This window comes from Nyctereutes procyonoides, unplaced genomic scaffold, assembly GCF_905146905.1.
Source record: "Nyctereutes procyonoides isolate TBG_1078 unplaced genomic scaffold, NYPRO_anot_genome, whole genome shotgun sequence".
In the NCBI taxonomy this organism is placed as follows: domain Eukaryota; kingdom Metazoa; phylum Chordata; class Mammalia; order Carnivora; family Canidae; genus Nyctereutes; species Nyctereutes procyonoides.
In genome coordinates, this window is record NW_026575132.1 from 15,965,058 (window position 1) to 15,976,795 (window position 11,738).

Below are 11,738 nucleotides of genomic sequence, written 5' to 3' on the forward strand. Positions count from 1 at the left end.
AATAGAATAAAACCTGGGGTGCCTGAGATACTCAGTCGGTTAAGCATCTGCCTTTGGCTCAGTTTACGATCCCAGGGTCCTGGGATGGAGCCCCACATCCTGCTCAGCAGGGAGTCTGCTTCTCCCTCTGCCTCTGCCTTTCCCCCTGCTCTCTCCCTCTTTCTCTCTCAAATGAATAAATAAAAACTTTAAAAAAAAAAGACCTTATATGGGACACCTGGGTGGCTCAGTGGTTTAACATCTGTATTCAACTCAGGTTGTAATCCCAGGGTCCTGGGATCGAGTTCCACATTGGGCTCCCTGCAGGGAGCCTGCTTCTCTCTCTGCCTGTGTCTCTGCCTCTCTCTGTGTCTCTCATGAATAAATAAATAAAATCTTTTTTTTAAAAAAAGAAAAAAGACCTTATTTTATCTTCTGGGTGAACCATCCATCATTTGTGAGAAAGTGTGACAGCATTTACATTACCTTTGTATCTCCTCCCCATATACACTGTTGAGCATGTAGTAAACACTTCCTAAATATGTTTTAAATGTGTATTCGTTTTTCTACTGCTGCTGGAACAAATTTGCTGCAAAAACTCAGTGGCTTAAAGCAACACAAATTTATTATCTGAGAGTTCTGGAAGTCAGAAGTTTAAAATGGGTCTCACTGGGCTAACCAAGGTGTCATCAGGGCTGCATTCCTTTCTGGAGACTATAGAAGAGATTCTGTTTTTCTTGCCTGTTCCAGCCTCTAAAGACTGTGCATTCCTTAAGTGGTGACTCCCTTCTATCCTCAAAATCATCAAAGGCAGGTCTTTTTCACAGGGCCATTTCTCTGTTTCTGACTTTTTTTTTTTTTGCCTCTGCCTTGCTGCATTAAGGAATCTTGTGCTTCCCTGTGTCCCACCAGATAATCCAGGATAATCTCATTCCTTTAAGGCCAGCTGATTAGCAACTTTAATTCCATCTGCAACCTTAATTCCTCTTGCTTTGTAATATAACATACACACTGTGTCTGGTGATTTAGGGCATGCATACCTTTGAGTGGGGGCATTATTTTGTCTACCACAACATGTAAAACAAAACCAAAAAAACCCCAGGAAGAACAGAGGAAGAAATAACAATGAGGGGACAAAATGGAGTGGTAACATTAATACCAGGAGTAACAAGTAACAAGATTCTTGAACAAAGAAAAAAAAATTATTCAATGCTATAAGCCAATTTCAAGTGACCGGGTGCACGTGCACAATCATACTCACAAACACGCTAATACCCTGGTTCACTGGTACCATGGCTGGGGTATCACCATTTACAAATTAGACAAACTGAACAAAAAAGGAATGACATTTTGTTATATACAGAACATTTGTAGAAAAAGTTCCTGAATTCCTTTCCTCCTGAAAAAAAGATTTTCTCGCCCCTTCCATTCTAGCTCACCTCTAACACTTCTGGCAAATTTCTAGGAGGATGGATGAATGTCTCAACATTTGCCTACCTACCTTAACCCATCACTGCACAAGGATGCCTAGTGAGTGACTGTCCCTGGGCCCTCACAAAATGGAACACCCCTGGCCTGATTTAGAGGTGAAGACAGGTTAATGTCACCCACCCCCTTATGCAGGGAGGTAGAGAAAGCATTCTGTATGGTTACCCAACCACTTTGCTGGAGGAAATTTTATGGCTAAAACTCCATGGAAACCAGTTTGGACAGTGATGTTCCCCAGAGGTTTGAGAATCAACTTTTTCATCACTTGAAACCTACATATTAGGAAATCTTTCCAAAATATTGCGCAAAAAGAACAATCGGACTGAATCAATACTGGATGAAAAGATATAACAGCATAAAATAAATTCTCCATTTCCATGCCTCGTAAAGAAGACTCTGAACGGGATTTTAACAGTTCTCTCTGGCTGTGAACCCCCGTGGTTCTCCTGTTCCACGGAGTAGATTGGATGCCTGTATTCCTTTGCATGTTTGGGACATTTTTAAAAGGGTTTCGGCCTATTGTTTCTGCTGTTTTGTTTTTGTTGTCATGAGGGGCCCCTTTTTTTTGATTTGAGTTGGCAGTGTGGCTTCCTTTTGCTTCCTTCCCCTTCTCATTTGTGGAAATAGTAACTAGGATACCAAGCTAGTCAGAATTGTGAGTAAAATGAGGTTAAACGGGCTCCTCAACAAAGCCCTCTCTTGCAAGTGCCTGAGATTTCAGCCCGAACCAGAGCAACGTCCCACACAGGGCTGCCCGGTCCAGCTGGAATTTGTAACTCTTTGACATCTATTTGGCTACTTAAAAGCTATTTTTACCTCTTTGCTATTTTTGCTCTGAATAGGTTAGTGTGAAATAGTTATGTTTTGGCAAGATGATATATTGCTATATTTTTCAATGTGCCAAAGTCTTGAAAGGGGATAAAAGTTCTTCAGTTCTGAGACCAAGGGGACGGGTGGGGGGCCTGGAGAGCAGGGAAGCCATGCCCCCTTCAATGTTTGTGACAACTCAATATAAAACCAGGACTGCAGTCTAAATACCCATTAACAGAACAGGCAGTGTGGCTCAGCTGCATGACGCTGCAGCTACGAACTGTGCACACCACAGACACATACACCGACTGGAGAATATGTTGTCATATTGCTTAGTTAGGGGAGGAGGGAGCATGCTGATAGAAAAACGTCTCCCTCTCTGTCCCCCACCAGACAGTCCTGAGATGTGTTTCATAAGGCCCCTCAGGAGGTACCAGCAGGTCGCCCACAGCACCAGCCCACTCAGTAATGCTTCCTTATGTTGGCTGTCCCTCTTTCCCAGATTCTTACTCCCACTCCCTGCGATCACCTCCCCAGGCCACCACACAACAGCCTTTGTCTCGGGTTTTGCTTTTGAGAGAAGCCAGGTAGAGAAAGACCCTGCCAAATGAGAACATGATGTTTTGAGCCGCCGGACCCATCTTGCAACCCTGAGGGGAAGACCAGGGGAATTGCTCAAAAAACTGATGCAAAAAGCATGGCATCCCTGGGCTCTAGTCTAATACCTCTAGACATCTTGTTCCATGAAAAGAATAAATCTTTATTAAGACACTCACAGTTGGGGTTTCTGTTATTTGCAGCCAAAAGTACTTTAAATGGTACTCATGGCCAGTCAACATCCTTCTTGGGAATGCTCTATTTAGAGCTTAAGAGAAGCGATAAGCCCTCTGTGAGGGGAAGCCTGGAGTTGGGAGCCAGGCAGCTTCTGGTGACCAGAGTTCCAGCCTGTGGAGTATGCTGGTCTGAGGGAAGCAGAGACAACCACAGAGAGATTGAGTCCTGTGGTTTAAATTCTTCTGCCAGTGAATTCCTCTTTTTGCCAAAAATGGCTGATGTCGAGTTTCTATCACTTGCAAACAGAAGTCCCACCTAACCTAACTGAACTGTGAGTCCATTCTTGTTTCACATAAAAATGGGAGCATATCTTATGAACCTATGTTCATATAAGCCTACCAAAAAAAATGTATGGATGTACTAGCAGCGACCAGTTATCATTTCTCTGGGAGAGTTAGAATAGAGGTGGATAAGGGCTTATCATTTTTACTTAATAAACTTCTCAATGTTTAAGCTTATTACCAGCTTGTATCATGTGTATAATTTTATTTTTTTAAGATTTTTATTTATTTATTCATGATAACATAGAGACATAGGCAGAGACTCAGGCAGAGGGAGAAGCAGGCTCCATGGAGGGAGCCCGACGTGAGACTCCATCCTGGGCCGAAGGTGGCCCTGGGCCGAAGGTGGCGCTAAATCGCTGAGCCACCCGGGCTGCCCTCATGTGTATAATTTTAAAAGACTAAAAACTTCAGAAACTATGAGATAACAAGTGTGTGTGTTGGTTTGTGCTGTTAAATTTGAGTTACACGGTAATTAGAAACTAATAGACACCATTCATTACAAACCTGAGAACCATTGCTTACAAATGACCCAACAAACTACAGACAGACAACCACAGATTCTAACACATTAAATTAGCAACAATGTGCCCAGTAAGGGACTGATGCTAATCCACCTACCAACCCCACACGTATACATAATTTTCATTATTTCTCCCAAAATCCACCCCAAATAAATCCACAATGTAAGTTAAAAAAAATAAAATAAAACAGTGGATCCCTGGGTGGCTCAGCGGTTTAGCGACTGCTTTTGGCCCAGGGTGTGGTCCTGGAGTCTCGGATGGAGTCCCACATCGGGCTCCCGGCATGGAACCTGCTTCTCCCTCTGCCTGTGTCTCTGTGCCGCCCCCCCCCTCTAGGTCTATCATGAATAAATAAATAAAATCTCTAAAAAAATAATAAAACAGCATTTTGCTATACATACGAAAGCAAGCTCATCCATTCACCCCTTTCCAGCCTAATCCATTTCTAGACAGAAAAATCTAGAGCTGCCACAGCTCCATAGGTCTGTGCAAGTAGCCTGGAGTCTAACGGAGATGGGAAGTATGTCGGGCCGACCTCAGCACCCAGGCTGGTGGGATGCAGCCAGGACCAGAAAGGATGGGGTCATGGGAAACCGATACAGCTGGCTCAGCCACAAGCCACTTGGTAAACGGACCAAAGCACATAATTGTAGGGACACGACATTCTCAGGGTGGAGATGGTGTCAGAAAGTGGCACACAGACAGCTAAAAGGCAGGTGACAGTTCTGACCAATGCCAGCAGGATCCCTAACATGGGCTGGAGACAGGGTGAGGACCAGCAAGATCTTGTGTGAGGAGATAGCATCTGAGAATAGGGGAGGCCCAGAATTTCAGGCAGGGATACTGAGGCAGAGATTCAGGGGTATGAATAGCAAGAGCTACAAGTACATGCTTACTATATGCTGAGGGCTTTGAACTCCTATCTCACTTCATTGTCCCCAAAACCCTGTGAGGAGGGAACTTGATTATCTCCATTCTTCAGATGAAGAAATAAGATGTGTGATCTGCTCAAAGTGACACAGCGAGTCTTTAGCTCAGGCTGCTGTAGCAGAATACCACAGACTGGGTGATCTAAAAACAAAAATTTATTTTCTCAGCGTGCTAGAGGCTCAAAGACCAAGATCATGGTGCTTGGCAGGGTTGGTGTCTAGTGGAGCCTCTCTTCCTGACTTGCAGGTGGCCGCCTTCTTGCTGTCCTCACGCAGCCTTTCTTTTGTGTAGAGAAAGAAAGATCTCTGGCTTCTCTTTCTCTTCTTACAAGGACACTAGTCCTGTGAGATTAGGGACCTATCCTTATAGCCTCACTTAACTTTAGTGACCTTCTAAAAGGCCCTATCTCCCAATGCAGTCACCCTGGGAGTTGGGGCCTCAACACATGAATTTGGGGGGTGGGAGGAGGGAACACAATCCCGTCTGTAAGAGCAAGTTAGTAGCAAACAGACATGTCACTCCAGAGCCTAATATTCTTTGTGTGTGTGTATTTTAACATTTTATCGAAGTACAACTTAGATATTACGGTTCAGTGATTTTTTAATCCATGCATACGTCCACGTGACCCACATTCCTAGCGAGAACTGTATAGTGGTCTTGACCACTGCACTCTCTCATACGATCTGCGGCCGCCAGTGGAAGCCACGACAGCCAGGAGTCCCTGCAGACACAAGGTTTGCTCCCAGTAAGACTGGATTCTGATCCCCCATGCCCCCCCCACACACCCACACACACAGGCTCCTTGCCTGGGTCAGCTCTTATCTCTGCTGCTCTGCCCTGGGTCGCAGGAGACTGACCCTTGTGAGCTGTGTTTCCCAGGGGACTTTACCCGCCCCCCCACGCCCAGGCAGTGTCTCTGGCATCTCTTCTCCACTCCAGCTTTCACCAGGCCCACCCACGGTGGCTTCCACCCCAGGACCCTCAGGCTTCACCTCCCCCTATTTGACCTCCAGCTGAGAAATAGCAGTGGCTTCCAGCTGTTCCCATTCTTTGGGGTATCTCACCATTGGTTGTCTGGCTTCTCAGCTCTTCCATCTTCCTAATAAACACCCGCATTAAATTCCCTCAGTTTCAAATGCTCAGCGTGGTTTCCCTTTTCCTGGCTACACTTTTACAGTACGCTGAGCTGACCCGCTCCCAACTTGTCAGGACCGGCCCAGTAACTGGGGTGGTTCTAGGTGTTAGTTGGAGCCCGTGCATCGAGGCTGGGGGCTGGAGGACCCACCAGCACAAATTTCCCCAGGAGGATACCAGGGGTTGTATTTACATTGGTTCTGCACCTGCTTACATCTTGTTGGGCCACCTTGTTAGTAAATTAGCACTTTCCTCCAATTCATTCATTGCCTGTGGCTCACCTGTTTTTCAGGTAGAGGCCTGCAAGCTTTCAAGACTTAAATGTTGTTATCACCTAGCTGTTCTTCAGCTATTGTCATGACACTAAACAACTAATGGGATTTGCCCATCTGCCACTTATTTTCAAAAAAACATTCTTGTCTATATGAAGTGGTTGGGAAGAAGAGTAACTAAGAAGAGCAAGACAGGGGTGTCCTGTCAACAGCCTGGGGGTATCCCCTGGGATCCTGCCAATCAGCTCGGGGCTGGGGTAGGGGTGGGAGCCTACCTGGAGACTTAAAAGAGACAGGATCCTGGTCACTCTAGTTGGGGTTACAGCAGCCTCTGGCTAACTGTAAAATCCGTATGGAGTCGATCCCCAGGACTACAGCAGAAGGACCTCCATCTTTAGTTTGGCTGCAAAACTAAGGCTCGTCTTCCAAGAGCCTTTGGCTTTAGAAGGGAGAACCAGGAGGCAGACTGCACCCCAACTGGCTCACCGCCCCATATCCCAGGACTTCTCCAGAATGGTAACAACTGTGAGTCAAGTTTCCTCTGCTCGGCCCACACCACCTAAGTAATGGGTGTTGGCCTGTCCTGATTACAGGAGCAGAAGCCCTGGCGTCAGGGGGTAAAAGGAAAGCAGACAATCCCCACTTCTCCTTCACTCTGCGTGATAAATCACTTCAGCCGGGAGAAATGTTGTGAAACAACCTGGCAGCTAATGGGAGAAATGTAACCCAAAAAAAGAAAGCAACGAAGAAAGAATCCTGTTAGTCACAGAGCTTTTCATCTGAACCAGCGAACAGGCTCTGGCTTTCTGTGGGAATAATAAAATCACAGCTCTGCCCTGTATTAGCTCCTCGAACAAAGGCAGCTCCCAAGAATGTAACTCTTCGGGGCTTCTGAGTTGGATTCGTTTACACTGCGTGAAGGCCTACATGAAAAGGAGCACCCCAGTGCCCTTAAGGAATCAAAGAGGGCAATCAGCTTGCTATTCACGCGGGGAAAACACAGGCTGTGGGGCAGCTCCACCCTGCGGTCCATTCAACACCTGGTGAGCAAGCTGCACGGTCTCTGCCCCTGCTGGAGTTGTCCCACAGCGGGCAGGCAAGTTCAGAGGCCCAGGAGAACACCAGCACTCTCTTCTGGACCTTGGAAAATAGGCTGAGAAGGAAGGGCAGGAGGAGATACTCCACTCCAAAGGAAAATCACAAAAGCTCAGCGTTGTTGTAAGAGGAAAACCTCAAAGCAGGCGGCTGGAGCTATTTTAGGGGTAAAAAATACTCTTTGGAGAAATGTTTAGAAAAAATACACACACACACACAAAGAATGTATGATATCATATTATAGGAGCAAAATGTTCTCTCCACAATAAAAAGCCAGTATGGAATTGGTTATTCTAACATCCCATAAGCCTAATGCATGCCACCTAAGCAGCAGTCTGTTCGAAGTAAAGAAATTGGGGCTCAGTAACTCTGTCTTCACCCTCCCATCCCCATCTGGCCAACCTCCTGCCGTCAGCACCCCCTTCCTGCAAAGGCATCCAGGACTCTCAGGATTCTGAGACAACTGCTCCTGTAAATTATTCATAGTACAGTGCTGCTTACTTCCACCCTTCCCTTCCCAGAAGTATTTGCTATGTAAGAAGCCAGTGAAAATGAGCAATCCTTGAACAAATAATCACTCCTGGTAAAATTTCAAGCGCTTGCAGAGATTTCATTGAGGGAGGAGGGAGAGAGGAGTCTCTTACCCTCAGCCAACGCAATACACCCTATCAAAATACACTATAAACATGTCCTCTTTTAGAGCATTAATTCACATTGGATGGGTGTGAGAACCTTATATTTTAAATGCTGACTTTCAAAATTTGAGATCACAACTTTCAATCAAAATACCCATGTCTCGGGGATGCCTGGGTGGTGCAGTGGTTTGGCGCCTGCCTTTGGCCCAGGGCGCGATCCTGGAGACCCGGGATCGAGTCCCACGTCGGGCTCCCGGTGCATGGAGCCTGCTTCTTCCTCTGCCTGTGTCTCTGCCCCTCTCTCTCTCTCTGTGTGTGTGACTATCGTAAATAAATAATAAATAAATAAATAAATAAATAAATAAATAAATAAATAAAATACCCATGTCTCTGAAGAAGGCCAGTGAGAAAATATTTATGAACATATTTCCAAATTATGTTCTTGTGTTTGAACTTTTGAACCTATAAAGTTATGGGAAAGCTACTTATGATAACTAATAAGACTTTCTAAAATTCTGTTTGCTCTTGCCACACTTCTTTTCTTTTTTTTTTTTGTTTTGTTTTGTTTTGTTTTTTTTGCCACACTTCTTTTCTAGCAGTGCATCAAAAAGAAAATTTGGAAGTGCTTTATCCAAATCATACTCTGGTCTTGGTAAGGATAAAATATAATGAATGGTCTATGTCCGTGGTTACAATTATGAGGGATTCCTACTATGAAACTGGCATTCTCATTCCTGACTGTGGCCGACAGGTAATAACCAGACAGCTACAACAATCCCTCTCAATCACGTGCTCTTCCGTGATGGGACTTTGCCACTCTTCCTTCCCATTGCTGCTTGGCATCTACCTCCTTTCCCCTTGAATCTGGGCTCACTTTGTGACTCACTCTAACCAACAGATTTTGGCAGGAGAAACTCGGTATGACTTCTAGGCTTAGAACTAAAGAAGACTTAGAATTTCCATTTCACCCTCTTGGAGCCCCAAGCCTCCAAGTAAGGAAGTTAAGGCTATGTTGCTAGAAAGAGTCTCCTAGAGAAGCACCAAGGTGCCCAGGCCCAGATGTAAGAGTGAAGCCATGTGGCATCTTCCAGCCCTAGTCATGACCAGCCAGTACATGGAGAAGAGAGAGAGGCAAGCCTTCCGCACTGAGTCCTGCACAAATTGCAGACCTACAAAATCACAAGCTAACGAACGCTTTAAGCTTGTTTTGGGGTTGTTTGTTACACAACAGTAGATAACTCAAATACCAACCTCTTACAAAAATGACTAAATTGTGTAGAGCTATCCAGATCTGACATATCAAAGATGAGACATAGACCTCAGAAAGCATAATCTGTCTCAGTATAAACATGTAAATGATCAACATCTAAATTATTCTCCAGGGGATCCCTGGGTGGCGCAGCGGTTTGGCGCCTGCCTTTGGCCCGGGGCGCGATCCTGGAGACCGGGGATCGAATCCCACATCGGGCTCCCGGTGCATGGAGCCTGCCTATCTCTCTCTCTCTCTCTCTCTCTCTCTCTCTGACTATCATAAATAAATAAAAATTTTTTAAAAATAAAATAAAAAAATAAATTATTCTCCAAATCAGAGACTGCTCCCAAATACCCATGCTCCCCTTCTTCTGGGTAGTGGTTCTCAAAGTGTGGTCCTGGACCAGCAGTATCAGCAACACATGGGAGCTTGCTAGAAATGCAGATTCTTGCCTCTTACTGAATGAGAGACTTGGGTTTCAAGTCTTGCAGGTGATTCTGATGCATTTACAAGTGTTGTTCCATACCAGTAACACTTGTGACATTTAGCTGGTGCATCTGGGCACCTGGATAAAGCTAGGCAAAATGGCTGGGTAAGGCCACAGCTAAGTTCTGGTCAGCAAGAAATAAGCAAAAATGGGAAAGGGGGCATTCCCTTATCTATCTCTCACCTTCATGCTGGCTGGAATTCAAATGTAATGGCTGGAGTCCTACACCATGAGATGTTCCTAGGGAATGAAACCATGCACAGCAGAGCAACAGGATGGAAGGAGCCAGGGTTCTGACTCTATGGAGCTGCCGCTTTAGCTCCAGACTGACTCCCTGATTTCCTAAACATGACAAGGAGATTCCTATTTTGCTTAAGCCTGTTTCTTAAAGTCTTCTATCCCTCTCAGTTAAATCTGACCCTAACTAATATACCATCCTAATAAAGTAATCCTTCTTCCCCTCACCTACTGAGATAGTCTTTAATATAAAATATAAAAATACTTCCTTTTCCTTGTTTATCATAAGCTATCTTTTAGGCTATTTCTTTAGTTGCTTATTAACTGTCTCCATATTTGACCAGAAGCTTCATGAGGGCAATTTTGTTTTCTCTATCATCGAATCCTCAACATCTAACACACTTCTGCCCTCACAATAGAGACTTGGTGAATATTTACTAAATCGAATGGACAGATGGATGGACAGATGTAGGCAAACCAGATTTGTCCAGTTTTCAGCACTGATAAACTGACCAAGCCTCAAAATAAATCTTTCTTTTAAATACTGAACATCTAGGGGTGCCTGGGTGGCTTAGTTGATTAAGCACCTGACTTTGGATCATAGGTCTTTATCTTGGGGTCCTGGGACCAAGCCCCATGTTGGGCTCCACACTCAATGGGGAGTCTGCTTCTCCCTCTCCCTCACCCCTTGGCCCTTCCCTTGTTCATACTATCTCTCTCTCAAATAAATATAAAATCTTTAATAATAATAATAGTAAATACTGAACATCCAGCAAAACTATCTCCAACTTCCCATCTCTATTCCACATTTTAACCTGAATATGAAGTAAGAATAACAACACCCAACACTTTTGTAACCAAAGACATGTGCCAAAAACAAATTCCCGTAGAGAGGCATTTTACAGTATACTTGACCAGTATTCCTCAAAACTGTCAAGGTAATCAAAAACAAGAAAGCCAGAGAAATTATCACAGCAAAGAGAGCCTAATTACTGGATTATAATATAGTATTCTGGATGGATCCTAAAACGGAAAAGGACGTGAGGTAAATACTAAGGAAATTTGAATTCATTAAAGACTTTAGTTAATAGTATTGTATCAGTATTGGTTCATGGATTGTAACAAATGTACCTACAATGTTAATGGGAAACTGAGCTTAAGATAGGATAAGAGGAGGATATATAGGTGTACATATATTCTCTGTCCTGTCTGCTTTCTTTTTCTGTAAATCTAAAACTGTTCTTAAAAAAAGTCTACTAATAAAAGAAATATGCCAAAGACCTACATATATTAACTCCTGTTACACATACTAATTCTCCTAAAGACTGAAATAGGTACTATAACGAGACCTATTTTACAGACACATGAGTACACTAAGTTTAGTTTCCCCAGCACTTTGAGGCTTAAACTACCTGTCTCTTCTGGATCAAAATGTATTTGATTTAGTCATTTTAATAATCCATATTGATTAATGTGTGTCATCCAGGGACTTAACTTAGGTGATTCTCTTTTTTTACAATTTTTTTTAAGATTGTATTTATTCATGAGAAACACAAAGAGAGAGAGAGAGTCAGAGACACAGGCAGAGGGAGAAGCAGGCTCCATGTGGGGAGCCCGATGTCAGACTCAATCCCGTGACTCCAGGATTACGCCCTGGGCTGAAGGCAGGTGCTAAACCGCTGAGCCACCCAGGGATCCCCTGAACTTAAGTGACTCTATGAAAAGAGTCACCATTGGGAAGGCAGAAGGGGACTTGTATCTGCCTACTGAAATTCAATGG

At 44.3% G+C, this 11,738-nt stretch overlaps 1 long non-coding RNA gene across 1 annotated transcript in view; it reads right to left on the reverse strand.

The window, feature by feature from the left end:
* The window catches only part of LOC129522905 (uncharacterized), a 113,613-nt gene extending 106,959 nt beyond the window's left edge, over positions 1–6,654 (reverse strand). The window contains exon 1 of the long non-coding RNA XR_008667006.1: positions 6,528–6,654. This is a non-coding gene — a long non-coding RNA (uncharacterized LOC129522905). The remainder of the gene's footprint in view (positions 1–6,527) is intronic.
* Between the last annotated feature and the right edge of the window lie 5,084 nt (positions 6,655–11,738).